Source organism: Temnothorax nylanderi, unplaced genomic scaffold (genome assembly GCF_030848795.1).
Source record: "Temnothorax nylanderi isolate EJ_2023f unplaced genomic scaffold, tnyl_v1.0 TNYL_tig0107_pilon, whole genome shotgun sequence".
Classification (NCBI taxonomy): domain Eukaryota; kingdom Metazoa; phylum Arthropoda; class Insecta; order Hymenoptera; family Formicidae; genus Temnothorax; species Temnothorax nylanderi.
The window spans coordinates 32,889-46,724 of record NW_027249169.1 but is presented as its reverse complement, the minus strand read 5'-3'; the positions used below and the strand labels follow the sequence as shown (position 1 = coordinate 46,724).

Here is a 13,836-nt window from a genome sequence, read left to right as displayed (position 1 = left end):
AGGAATGAGACGACATTGTGTTGCTGCGCCGTGCCACCTCCATCCATTTTCTCCCCGAGTTACTTTATAAGACACATTACTACGGAAATTCTATAACTTTTAGATGTTACACAATAAATATGCATATTTATAGGCGCCTTGCTTTGGTTTCTTCTGAAACTCACGTGTTTCATGTTGTTCAGATTGTAGAATACGAACTTGGTTGGAAAGAGCATATCGCTTTCGTCTCGCCTTTTTATTATCCGAAAAAAATGAGGTATTATGAGAGACGTTACGTGAGTTAAACGTTCCTAAAATTCTTTTGGCTCCTCGTCATCGAATAAAGTGCGGTGAAAAAGTTAAGCGTTGAAAAAAAAGAAAGTAAATCAATGGTATTCGGAAAATAGCTGTCGCGCGGCCACCCAGAGTACCTCTGGTTTCCATACGTAGAAACGGCCGGGCGATCCGATAACCGCAGTGGAAAATGTCGCCGCACGTCCGTGCGATTCTTTTTGCCGCGACAGTCAGCGTCCACGTTTGCCTGTGTAAAATGTCACTCGTTTTCCAGCTGACACGTTCGTCATTCGGCGTGTCGATTCGTTCCCTCCCTCCTCGCGGAAGAGGACTCGTTTATCCCTCGCATAAAAGTGAACGCTAATGCGGTCACGTGTTGCGTGTCGGCCGATTGCGCCTATAGTAATTAGGGATTGGTCAGAGATCTAGCACAAAATGCAAATTCCGCGGAGACGGAAGTGCGAGTTGAACCGCGATTTTAGGTCAATGGGATTTATCGCGCAGTGTGACAAATCGAACGCCGCGAGATTAATCGTAAAGTTAAGTGCAAACTAATCCACGTACGAACCTCCTTCGAACTGTTCGACATTCAATCACGTGAAATACTTAGGACTTGAAACGGTATCGTTACTTTTTAATTTGCATTTAATGATTTTTTAACTAAAAGTTTTGCTACAAAAAAGTGACACATATGAGTCTCTCAAAAGCCAAATTGATCAACTTTACTTTTTGCAAATTTTTTTATCTTGATATCAGAGTACATAATTAATTTGTAACTTTATCAACAATATTCTCTACTTTTTATCTTACGAAGTTAATCAGTTTGATTTCTGAGAAGCTCATATTTTGTAAACATATTATAAGATATCATTACATGAAACAAAAATATAAATATATTTAGAAAGTATATATTTATATATTAAGTGTGTTTTGGAAAAAGGTATTTTTTCATATTTCCATATTTGAGTAAAATTACATTAGTCTATTTTGAAAGAAATTTCGTTGTACTGGAAATATTCTTTATATTAAAAGCGTCTCAATTTTATTGTAATAAAGTTATCTCTGTAATAAACATTTGTCGCGTATGGTATCAGTTTTCTGATTATAAACCGAGAGGAATTAATTTCCATTCGGTTCACGCTTGACGACTGGATAATACGAAGTTAATTTCCGTTATTACGGAGACAGACTCGCGCATCCTGTTATAATGTTCGAGTAATATGCAATATTGACGCTTGCGTTGACATCAATGATTGTAATCTCAGTTTAAAGCTAAATTATTAAGTATTTTTTTTACTAATAATTAAATTATGTGCATCAAATGTAATTAAACATATACTAAAGATACATATCATTTTGTGTAATAATCAGAAATATTTTTCAATTTCGTACTTCTCATACCTACTTTTTATAATTTCGTATTTTGTTTACATAACGAGTGAAATTCTTAATACTTATTTCTAGCGTTATTATTTGTATCTGCTTTTCACTTTTTGCTTATTTATCACTGCAACGCACGTTATCAATAGAATTCAGTATAATTTAGGCTATGTATGTGTGTATACATTAAATACGAACGCAGGCAACGCTGATGCATAATATAATGATTATTAACTATCCTATTGCGTTATTCATTAAAAATCGTGATACGAATTACGGCTAACCCGTAGTGGGAAGATGATTAAAGATAATGAACAACCAGAATAATTGGGTACATCGCTGTTGCGAAATGAAAATAAACGCGAGTCGAGTAGAGTATAAATGTTGATGGAATATTTAGCGGTTCGATCCTTCCAGCCCACTAAAAGCATTCATTAATTACTCAAATAAACGTGATATATATCTTTTATCTCAGCACTCTACAATTTCGAAATGTATGTATGTACGTATATATATTGTATATACTTACATACATACATATATATACACACACATGAATTTTCATTAAAACTTCATTATTCTTTTATCAACATATTCTTTCAAAAATAATAATACTCTTTTAATCAAGATATTTTAGACAATATCACATATACGCTACAAGTTACATGACGCAACGACATGCTTTTAGCATGTCCATGACAGTTCGATAACCTCTCTTTAGATTTAATTTAATCGTGTCATCATTTATCATCCGTGTCGTTGCCGAATGCGGATGATCATAGCGCGTAAAGCACACTTCAAATTGACAGCGTTTGTTCTCGAAATTACGATGCCACTTGGATATTATAATTCATTTTGTCAAATCGTGGTTGGGTTTGAAATCGACGTTGCTCAGGCGCATTGGATAATAACTATGCGTAATCACACCGACATTATACCATTAGCTTTCGATTGCAGTGTTCCAATCTCGTACATTATATCGAAACTTTACCGTGGCATCGATTACGATGGAAAAATAGTAGTATCGTCATCAATGCCAAAGCTGATAAATGAAGTCTGATCGCGTGCTGTTCCGCATATCATCGTTTAATCCTGTCTACTAATTACCTGTAAAACGAAACATCAGCAGGATACTAATTGCTTTGTAATTATTGCCAGTTTTGATCATTCAATATAGCCATTTAATGCGCTGATAATAATTTACTAATTTTTCGTGCAAAGATTTGTTATACTATGGTATTATTCCTAAGAAACAAATATACATATAATTAAATTAATTAGGATATTGTGATTTCAAACAATTTGAGTAATCAACCGAATATTAATAGGTTATTGACCGAGCTAAATATTAGTCAAATTGTGGACATATAAATTTATACATTTTTAATTAGGATAGTTTTTTCGATCACAGATTTATTAAATGACCGCAAGTCGCGATAGACACCACGTTTTTCAAAAGAGACAAAAAAAAACATTTAACTGAATAATTAACATTTAGAAGTGACTAATAAATGTATATATTCTCTTTTAACAGATAAATGTCAGGGATTCCTATGCTCCGCTTTCTGCATGAAATTAATAATCAAGGAGGATTATAAAAAAATATTATTTATATACTGTTTCAAGAAAATATTTGCATTTCTCAAGGCTGCAGTAGACGGTTGTTTCTCAGTTGATAATTAATCATTTAGTTTTTATTATTTATTAATCTTACAATTTATTTATCCTATAAGATTTTCTTTATGTGCAACATATAATCAATTTGATATCTCACACTCGTCGATGAAAACTTTTGAAAATCTCTTCTAAGGATAATATGACGATGCAAGGACGTGCCCGCGCTGCGTTTTGAAGACTTTTGCGCAGGTCGATGTTCACTTTGACAAACAGGCTTGGCCTTCGATCGTGCTATTTCGCTGCCTGTGATTACGCGATTCATTCGGCAGCGTTAAACCCGTAACCGTTTTCGTCGACCGTTTTCAAAGACCGTCACAACTGGCACGTTGCCTTGCGCCTTGGAATATATAGGCAATTCATATACGACGTTTCGCATCCGATTCGCGTCGTTCTCCGCCTAATCTCGATCTTCGCTCGCATCTCGCATCTCGTGCTCGGCGCTCAAACAGGACCCCCCGCTCTTCCCCTCTCGCCGAAATACTCCCCACGCGCGTGTAAACAAAGGCGATCCAGTTTTCGCCGGTTGCACGCCAAGTCCATTTAGGCGAACTCGTTTATGCGCGAGCGACGAAATGGGAAGGTAATTTAAATCGATCAGCGTGTGAGTTTTTCTCGGCGGTGGTTTGACAATAGAAGTTCTGATATATATTTTTTTTATTAAAGAGCAATATACTGCCAAAAGCGAAACGTCCTGAAAGGTTCCATCGATAAACGGAACGCGTTTCGTGTATCGCGTTTCCTTTTGCGAATGGCATCTGCTCGACCGAACAAGACGAGCCGTGATATACGGAACGTATCGAGCGTTCAATAGCGATCAAACGGAAAACTGCAGCTTGTGTATAATGTGTGCATGGCATACACAATGCGTACATGCGCAAATGACATAACGAAATTGTATAGTCGTGAATAAATGAAATCGCATGCAACGTCATCATTATATACATTTCAGTGGAATATTCGACCATTCTAATAGAATCTATTTTACTGAAAACCGCGTACGTCTTTTCAGATTTACGACAACGAACTGCTGTTTGGATAGACGAAACACAAGTTCGTGTTTACGATATTTTATTTAACTTAAATCGATAATTTTAAGCAAGACTTAAAATCTGCAGATGATCTCATTGCATATCATGTAGTCGATCGAAAAAGGAACAGGCAGAACTGAAAAGTCGGGCGGCGCAAACTTTTATATCTCCAATATACGCACTGAGATCTTAATTGCAAAAGGATAATTAAAACTAGCGACAGGCAGAACTCGAGTAACGGCTGGTCAGCCAAAAAAAATGTTATATTTGAATTAAATTATTATACAATAACAGGCATCTTTTACAAATAGTCTTGACTTTTTTTTACTGATTTTTATAACAGAGAACTAATGTTACAGGCATTATTAATCATTGTTATTGACAACTTATGACAAAGTTTGCCATTCGGAATCGATATCGAACGGCAGGCTCGCGGGCTAAACGGCTGTTGGAAATTTGATAACGAAAATGCCCTTCTGTCGTAGCGCGAGTAGAGTCCCTTTTTATCGACGTCTGTTACTTAACAGCTCACTAATCCTTTTTGCATAAACAACTTTGAGCCGGCTTCGCCTCGAAATTATTCAGCACATCATTAATTACCATGACTAATTATCACCGTTTTCTTTCTGTTGCAGGTAAGAGTGATCAAAGAGATATGTAAAGCGAGCTGCAACGTGACCTTAACAAGTAGGTAACATAGATCTTCTAATTATCAGCTAACAATAGCGCCCAATTTTTATTTTTTTTATAGCAAAAAATATTTTATACAGGCCACTTAGAATATATTTGCGTATAGGCAGATTCATTATAACTCATATATAAACTTTTCGAAATATAAATCGTAAAATACGCTTCTTTACTGAAATGTTTGAATACAATTTTTTAAAACACTTTCTTAACAACAAATAGACATTTTGCAAGTATCTATTACTTTTTATTATTTTTAATAAGTATGTTGATCGTTATTTTGCGATTGAAATAAAATAGGATGTATAACATCGACACGCGATTATATTTTCGAATTATACTGTATATTCGTCTATTGGATCCAATTTTTTTTTAAACAATAAATACGTTATTGTTTAATTTGTCGCATTACCGACAGAGTTGTAGGACGATTTCGCTTTCGCTGTTTGTGCCTTCGATGGCGCCACCAAATCCTACGGGCGAATCGTTCGTCAGTTATCGATCTTCGTACAGGCCTTTTCATCTTCTTCCAACGTTCTGCACGCGCCCGCCCGCCCGCATATCACGAGATAATAAGGTTGATACAAATCTCTCAGTCGCATGCGAAGGACTAATTAAATCGGTACTCGAAAGCCGCGGCACCGTAATTCGCGGGAAAGAAACTATTCCATGCATGTGCAGAAAATTTTGCACACGCATCGTTACTTTGATATGAATTTCTTGCAATTCATTTTGAATGACTTTTAGCGCATTTTTATCATTCTTGTATAATTTGTTAGGCTTCTTGCCATTAAATATTTATCTACGATGTAAATAGAACTCCTTAAAAAATGTTAAACGTCACAGAGAGGCATATTTTGTAAATTTAAAATATAAATACAAATTATAAATCATAAGATATTATAACTTTAAAAACAGTAGATTAGGAGTGCATGTATCATTATGTCAAAGGAATAGGGTAAACTCGGGTAAGATGGCCATACAGGAAACCTATGTTCTTTCAATCTAGCTCGCCATGAAACATCGAATGAACATGGGTTGGCCATCTTTCCTGTATGGCCATCTTACCCGAGTTTATCCTAAGTTGCTCTCTTTTATACTGCAATTTACATGAATGACAATATTATACATATTGTACTATCGAGTGAATGGAACTAGAAACCGAATCGAATTGCAGCTAAAAAGTCACGCTCTAGAGAAAGTATAGTGATTGGATAAGACTAAGTACTTCCTGGACACCAAGAGAGCGCGTATAGCAAATCGGCACAAGCGATAGTGAGACGAAGTGCACGAGAATGTAATTTAAAATCCGATTTGTCCTCCAAACTTGTTCATTCTTCAAAGTATTTCAATTAACTTTATTTATCCTGCATTAAAGAACGCGAGATTTCGATAAATTTTAGTCGCGATAAAAGGCTTTGTGCGTTCAAATTTCATACCGAACTGCGCGAGTTTTGCTTCCGGCCCTCGCGCCGTTATACATCGAGAGAATTAAACGTATGAAATTATTAATATCCTTCAGCGCGGGGGTGCGAGAGGGTTGATAGCCCCTGCATCCAATCCGGAAAGCGAATTGGTCCCCCCTCGGCGGAACGCGGCGTCCCCTTTCCTCACGCAGCACCCCGTCTCCGCGTCGGGTTCACCCGACCGGCGAGAGACGGCATGTGACGCTCAGCTGTACGTTAAATCCCAAAATTATTGCGGTTCGATGTACTCTTGGAGCGTGCGCGTGCTCAAGATGATTGTGCCTGCACGGTCGTCGTCGCATAAAGCGCGAAGCGACGACCCGGGGGGGGCGATAGGCTTGACCCACGTGACGCTAACAAACAGAAGGAGATGAGTCGGGATCTTGAAACACAGGCGGACAATTGTCAATCGTAGGGGTCTGCGGAATTATCAATCCGTAGCGAAGCGAAGGGTCGAACTAGCGTGAGAAATGCATATGCGAGACTTTTGCGACGACTCAGCGTCGAGACCAAATGCTGCGCGATAGAGACAGAGTGATAAAAATTCAGCTCACCCGACAACAGGATATTATTATATAATACGTTTTCAATTTTTATAAATTCTAAAACTTGCAACTGAATAATATGCGTATGGGCTATATACGCTCTCAGTATTTATCTTTTTGATTAACGTTAAATTTTGATAAATAGGAATATTTAATGTCTTAGAAAGTAACTGACAATTGGTTTTAATATTTATGAAACTTTTCCGTTACTTATCTATTACCCGCTTCTAAGGCGTTGAACGGTTCTAGTTCTACAACTTTTTCTTTCTGTACTGCGAAGTTAACTCTATCGGGGCACTCTCACACCCTCACTCCACGAGTCATGACATCAATATTGCGCGATGAATTTCTGGTTTACGGGCCACGCATGCCGCGGGTCGTCATGGTATTTGCCGTTAAAAATAGCCTTCGCGTGCCATATGGGTCGGTAAAAGTGCATCGGTTCACATGGTACCCGCGTGTCCTCCTTTCGTACGCTTTGCAGTAGGCGTTTCTTTAAAGAAAAAAGAAAGAGAGAGAGAAGGAAAAGAAGGACTACAAGTGCCCTCCTGAAATCATATACCCGGTGCTGACTTCTCGAAAACGGTTAAAAGCGCTGTACGTGACGCTAAACGAGGATCGTAGTTGGTCTTACGTCAGATTATCTCAATATTATGGCGGTTTATTGATTCAAGGGAATTACTCAAGCAACACACGCGCGTTGGTGTAAAATATCGTAACCCTTTCCAATCGCGACGGCGCGGGCGCGACGCATGATTGACTCGCGAATACGTTTCTCGCGGCCGCGAGGGTGAGCATATTCGCGCGAAAAATCGCCGTCGCTCGCGCGTTTACAAGGGGAGGCCTTAAAAACGCCAAGTCTCGAAACGTTCTCCGCGCGCATAGGTTCGACACAGTTGCGCCAGAACAACTCATTACGCAACGCGCCGCGCCGCGCTTTCACGTTGTCATTCATTACGCGCCGCGCCAGCTCTCCGCGGATGCATATACGCGTGACTGCATATGAGGAGAACGTACCCGCACATATACAGAAGAGTCGATATTAATAACACACTCGCGCCGATGTGGAAGCCGTGGACATGAGGTAGCGAAAACCCATTGACCGTGACCCTCTCCGTTTCTAGTTTAAATCTAAACGCGAAGCTACGGGCGACGGGTTCGCCGAATGCGTCGTTTTTCTTTAACAACGTGACTTTTGCGAAACATCGAAACCGTTCTCGCGTGAAAACTACTTGAGATTATATCTTGACGCCTTTCTCGATATCTTCATATATTGTCCAGCGATCCTGGCATCGTAGACAAAAATCTACGGCCGTTAGACACGATCGTCAGGCAGTCTCGAATGCGATCGCGATCGTGCGCTTACCGCAAATTCCAGCCGTGCATAAATTAACGAAACGGAAGCCGTGCGACGTTTGAGAATTCCGCGGACATTATAATGCATACACGCGGCGTAAATAATCCAACGAAATCGCATTGTCACGCGGGCCGTATCCGCCTGGCGGCAAGGAATGTCGCTCGACCGCAGTCGTAGTGTCTGATAAATGATCACACCCGCGGAATATTAAGACTCTCCAGCCACGTACAGCGATACGAGCGACGCGAACAAATGTTCTCGGCCGCGTAACTACAAGAAAGAAAACGAGCGTGGTTTCACACAGACAAATCGGCCGCTCGTGTAACCGAACGTGTAACGTGTAACGTGTAACGTTCTATTCGTCATAATTTCTGCGCTTCATGCGTTTCCTTAAACATGCAAATTAATTCGTCACGCAAGTTTCTTAAAGCCGTAATTTAAACTCTGCCTCGTCGAGATATCGCCTCTTTGCCACCTTTCTCTTGTCAAAACTTTTATCGTAAGATAATATAAAGCTTAGTGAGAGAAAATGTCATCTGAACTTTCTGATTAATTATTCCTATCGGGAACTTTTTGAGATTCGACTGTACGAAAGGCGAGAGAAGAAATGAAAATAGATGGAGCGAAGAGGAGTCTGATCGAGAACGAAACTCGTCCTATTCATCTTTGTACATAATTGAATGAGCTGAAGCGTCTTATCGATGCTATACGCGTTGCGAACAGCGTAGCATCAAACGTGCGTCTGCGAATTTTCCGGATGAAGAATCGTCCCTTCGCGATAATTTCCTTGCGAATCACTTCTCAAACGCATCGCGGAGAAACGATGTAACTGTCAAAGAAAACACGTTAATTCCGATGCAGCAATTTAAATAGCAGGATTGCTTCGACACTTTGCCGATCAGAATGATATATTTTTCTGGTCACGAGCAAGCATGTCTCCAATATTTAATACGCTTCTGATACGATCAGGTTTTCATTAATGAATAAACTTGCAAAATATCTTGTCATAAAGCGATACTTCTACAAATCTACTTGAAACTCCTTATGACTCCGTCATTTTCAATTATGAGCACATATAATCATTTGTATCGTATGTTATATCTTGATCGCGTTAATAATCCCTATTTATCATAAATTTTAATTAGCGACTATCTATTATAACAATATTAGTATTCCTCTAATTATCTATATCATCAATGTTATTGTTATTACCAATAATTACGATATTCTCTTGGTAACCATGAGAGAGAGGGAAAAGAAATGGAGAATTAAGAGAATTCTCGTCCATTTTTTCAAGCAGTTTACAGTCAAGACACAGCCAATGCACAGTTCCCGTATGAAGAACAGCCTTCAAGTCCCAGAGGTGGCGCGCCCAAGAGCTTTCCGGTTGAAAGATCACCCGTCCGTGATAATTTTCCGGGACCGGTCCGTTCTGAGACGAAGAGAGAGAGAGGGAGAGAGGTGTCCGCACCACGGTATGCGGTAGAAGAGAAGAGAAGCGACGAGAGAAGCGAGGAGAGAAGACCGGTCGGGGGCAGCCGCGCCGCGCCGAGCCGAGGCACGTCCGAGCGAACAGGAATCGCCAGAGCGGCGATCGCTCGAAGCGTCTCCTTGGCTTCGGTCAGTGCCTGGCTACGGCCAACTTTTCTTCACCTTGCGGGCGAACGACCGTTACGTTTTTTCGTTCCAAGGCTGAACGTATCCTTTCGTCGGAGGCTTCTCTCCCTTCTCGAATCTCGACGCGCCACGTCTAGGGACGTGCAATTCCCGGGAAGTAGCATTCCCCGCGGGAAATATTATCATGAGAGTTTTTTTGGATTTTTCACGAATATTTAAGGAAAGTTAGGGAAAGATTCGACACAACACAACTTATAATTCTAGTAGTATTTATAATTCTATAGTATCTCGATATATCGGTGTTGGCAGATTTGGAAGAAATTACAATCTGGCTCGTGCTAACGATAAGTTTTATTTTCTTAATAAACGATTTACTTAAAATAAGCTTAAAAGACGTTGTTTTATTTTTAAAAGAACATGAATATAAATGCCTTTTATAAACCAAACTCTATTTTTTATAAATTTTTAAATTTTAGTTTCCATAATTAGCTTATAACTTCATCAATATATCTTTTTTCATGAAGTTGATCAGTTTAAGAGAGTCAATAGTGATAACTATTACATAAAGAAACTATATTTTATCATATATCATATATTCTTTGGTACTTACAAAATTCAAAACAAATCATGTTTTGCCGTTTTTTTTCTTCTTTTTCTTTATCATTTTTATGGAGATTACTGTTCTTCGAAAGAATATCTAACTGGGAAAATAATGGCATTACAAATTTTAGGCAAATTAGAAATTGAATCTATGAGATATTTCGCAAAAAAGTTTCTCCTTGCTAACTATATTTTTTATGGGAATTTCTCAATAGTACTCGTGCGTTGTATCAGATTATTTCACGCGATGGCAAAATTGTAAATAGATTCGTTTTTCCTCGCTATCGATTCATCTTTCGAAATTGCCATCCACGTATCCAACGGCAGGGTGATCGGCCGGTCGATCCTACCTTCGCCGATCTGAATTTATCAGGGATACAAGCTAGGCCGAGGTTTCACGGTTGAAAGAAACACAGATGACCGTGGAAAGAGATGTTTGGGGCCGTGGAAACATACGGTTTAGTAGGTTGACATGTAGTGGATTTGCGTAAGATTTCACGACTGACTGATTGCGAGTCGTATTCGATTATTTTGTTGTTTACGTTCCCGTGTTAAAATACTTTTAAATATGTTGCCACGAATAAGGCTATTTCATGATAGGATTACGTTGAAAAATTATGAGTGAGCCAATCGCACCAATGTGAGAACCTTTTTACATAACAATCAATTAAGATATAGTAGATGGTTGTATAGTGCTAGTATATATATAAATGCATAATGTATAATTCATCTCCGCTATAACTCATACAAATAGCGGATTATTTTGGAGTAACGCCAACTTTCGTTTTTACTTCGAATTACTACTAGCTAAATAAGACTTACCTCGTAATTCTCGTAAACCATTTATCAAACTCTCGAGACTCCGCGGCGACATCGCAGGGAGAGGGGAATGCATTCACGTTCCTCAATTTCTGCAAATCTTGAATTCAGATTCCATTAAAGTGATACTCTCACTGGAGAAAGCAATATAAAATTCTGCTGCTTATATCCCCGGAGTTCTGTTCGCCCCTTAGTGAATTGTTTAGAGACTATAGACGTGAGGATATTGAAACATCTTTTTCCGCCTTTAGCGTGTACAACTCAAAGTTCAAACTGATAAGTCGTGGACAATCCGCAATAGGGGTGCTTTTACGTTACGCCAAAAGCTCGGTAACAACCGACGATATGGAAATGTCCGGAGACAACTTTCTCGAGCACTGACGATGATCTGCATGTTTCATGAGCGCATGTTTTACGAGTGCATTTCACAAGCGGCTTTGCGAGTGACCGACAGCTATCCGCGACCTATCTACCTTGTAACGGCCATAATTGTCAGGTCCAGTCGAAACCGTCGACGTCACGCGAACCCTTAAGAACTCATGTACACGCGATTATACTTTTCCGAAAATTGCCGAAAATTACTAGGTCCGATCAGGATGATGCATATGCTGGCGTGAATATCGTCACAAGTTGAATTTACGCGATGAAATTGATCTCCTTAAAAGAAACATTAGACGGAAAATGTCAGAACTATAAGACTAAAAATGTTGTGCATACAGTGATCGATGAAAAATTACAGCTTTAAGTTCAAATATCGACTCCATCGCGTGTGAATTTTGCAAATTATAAGATGTATTTTTTCTTATATCTTTTGGTTAAATTATAGCATATTGTTTCCGAGGTAAGCCGTTTTTGATTAGCTATATGGGTTGGTTGCAACAAAGGCGATCGAATTTTTAGGTTTGCTTTTTTCTTTCACGTTTACCGCTCCGTTTTTTAACGAATCGCCGCTCAGGTCCAATCAGCTAATTGAAAAACGATGAATCGCTATAGCAAGAACGCAGGGAGCATCATTAGCAAATGCGTTTTGTGATTGAATTTTTCATGTATCGTAGTATGAAACTTAACCGGCTGCCACTTCGTTTACATTCGTACACAGCTTATCGATAGTATATTCCGCCGCTCCAATTAGCTGATTAAAATGCCAGTTAATACACGGCCGATGTATTTGTGATTCCTAATTAATTCGCGGCTCTTTATTAATATCTTTTATAATGCCGTAATGTTGTTAAACAAAACGTTCACTAATGACGATATGTTTCGTAAATGTATTTCACGAACTACGCTGTAATTCTTGTAAATTATTCGGTGTATTTATCAATTAATATCTGGAATCGTTGTATCTCTGCGGAGAATGACGGCATATCATAAATCGTCAACAAATAGCGTCATACAGTACTATGACGAGTAAAATCAAACTCGCCATTTGTTTCAAAAACGCACAGTAGTGTTTTCACATTACGATGCGTGCGCGTGACGTATCAAAACAATACATGATGTCGCGAGTTTACGTTGATAGACCGAGCATGCATTAGCACGGTAAACAAACGTAACAAAAAAACAAAACGTTTATTACTTTGATACGAGCTAAAGTTCGCGGATCGTTCACCCGATTGGACGTATGGCGCGTATTTCGCTCGCGGGTTTCTCCCGCATTTTCATTCATCAACCGGCTGCCTAACGATGAATCATCTTGTCTGCCGATATAGAGACAGGTACAAATTTATTCAACCGTCTGCGTATACGAGCGACACGGTGCGAGTCCGTCCGTTCCGAACGTGCATATCCCGCGTACATTATTAATTGTAAACGCCCGTGTAATGTCGTGCGCGAAAAGACTGACGCGGAAAAGTTTATTTCATTTTGCGACCCTTTATCACAAAGTTTAGATCGAAAAACAAAATACTAATCTTCCCTATTAGTGAAATTAATTGTAACACATATTTTATAATCTTGTATACGTTATATTATACATATAAAATGTCAGTGTACGTCACTTGGGATTTTACGTTGTTTTATCATGTTATTGTGAGAAAATTTCGTGTTAAAAGTTTACCTCATAATAAAAATAGATATTAGATATAAAATAGAATTCGGTAACGCGCGCGAAATGTATAAAATAAAATTAAGATTTTGATTCTGAATAGTAATGTTTTCGATAATTAAAAATGTATTTAAAATAAAATTTATTATTTAATAATAGATGAATATATCACCAGTAATAGCGATATATTTCCTTCATCTTTGTAAACGAAACTTCTCTTTTTGAAACTCTCTAGTAAAAATATCGTTATCAATCATAAATACTGATAAAAAATAGGCTTTAGGCTCTCCCGATTGAACTGTGAGTCGCACGGAACTGCTGAATGCGCGAAATGAAAGTATCC

General features: G+C 38.7%; 1 long non-coding RNA gene across 1 annotated transcript in view; it reads left to right on the top strand.

The window, feature by feature from the left end:
- Positions 1 to 13,836, top strand: part of LOC139775867 (uncharacterized) — a 107,454-nt gene that overhangs the window by 61,179 nt on the left and 32,439 nt on the right. Inside the window, exon 3 of the long non-coding RNA XR_011718950.1 lies at positions 4,994 to 5,045. This is a non-coding gene — a long non-coding RNA (uncharacterized lncRNA). The remainder of the gene's footprint in view (positions 1 to 4,993; positions 5,046 to 13,836) is intronic.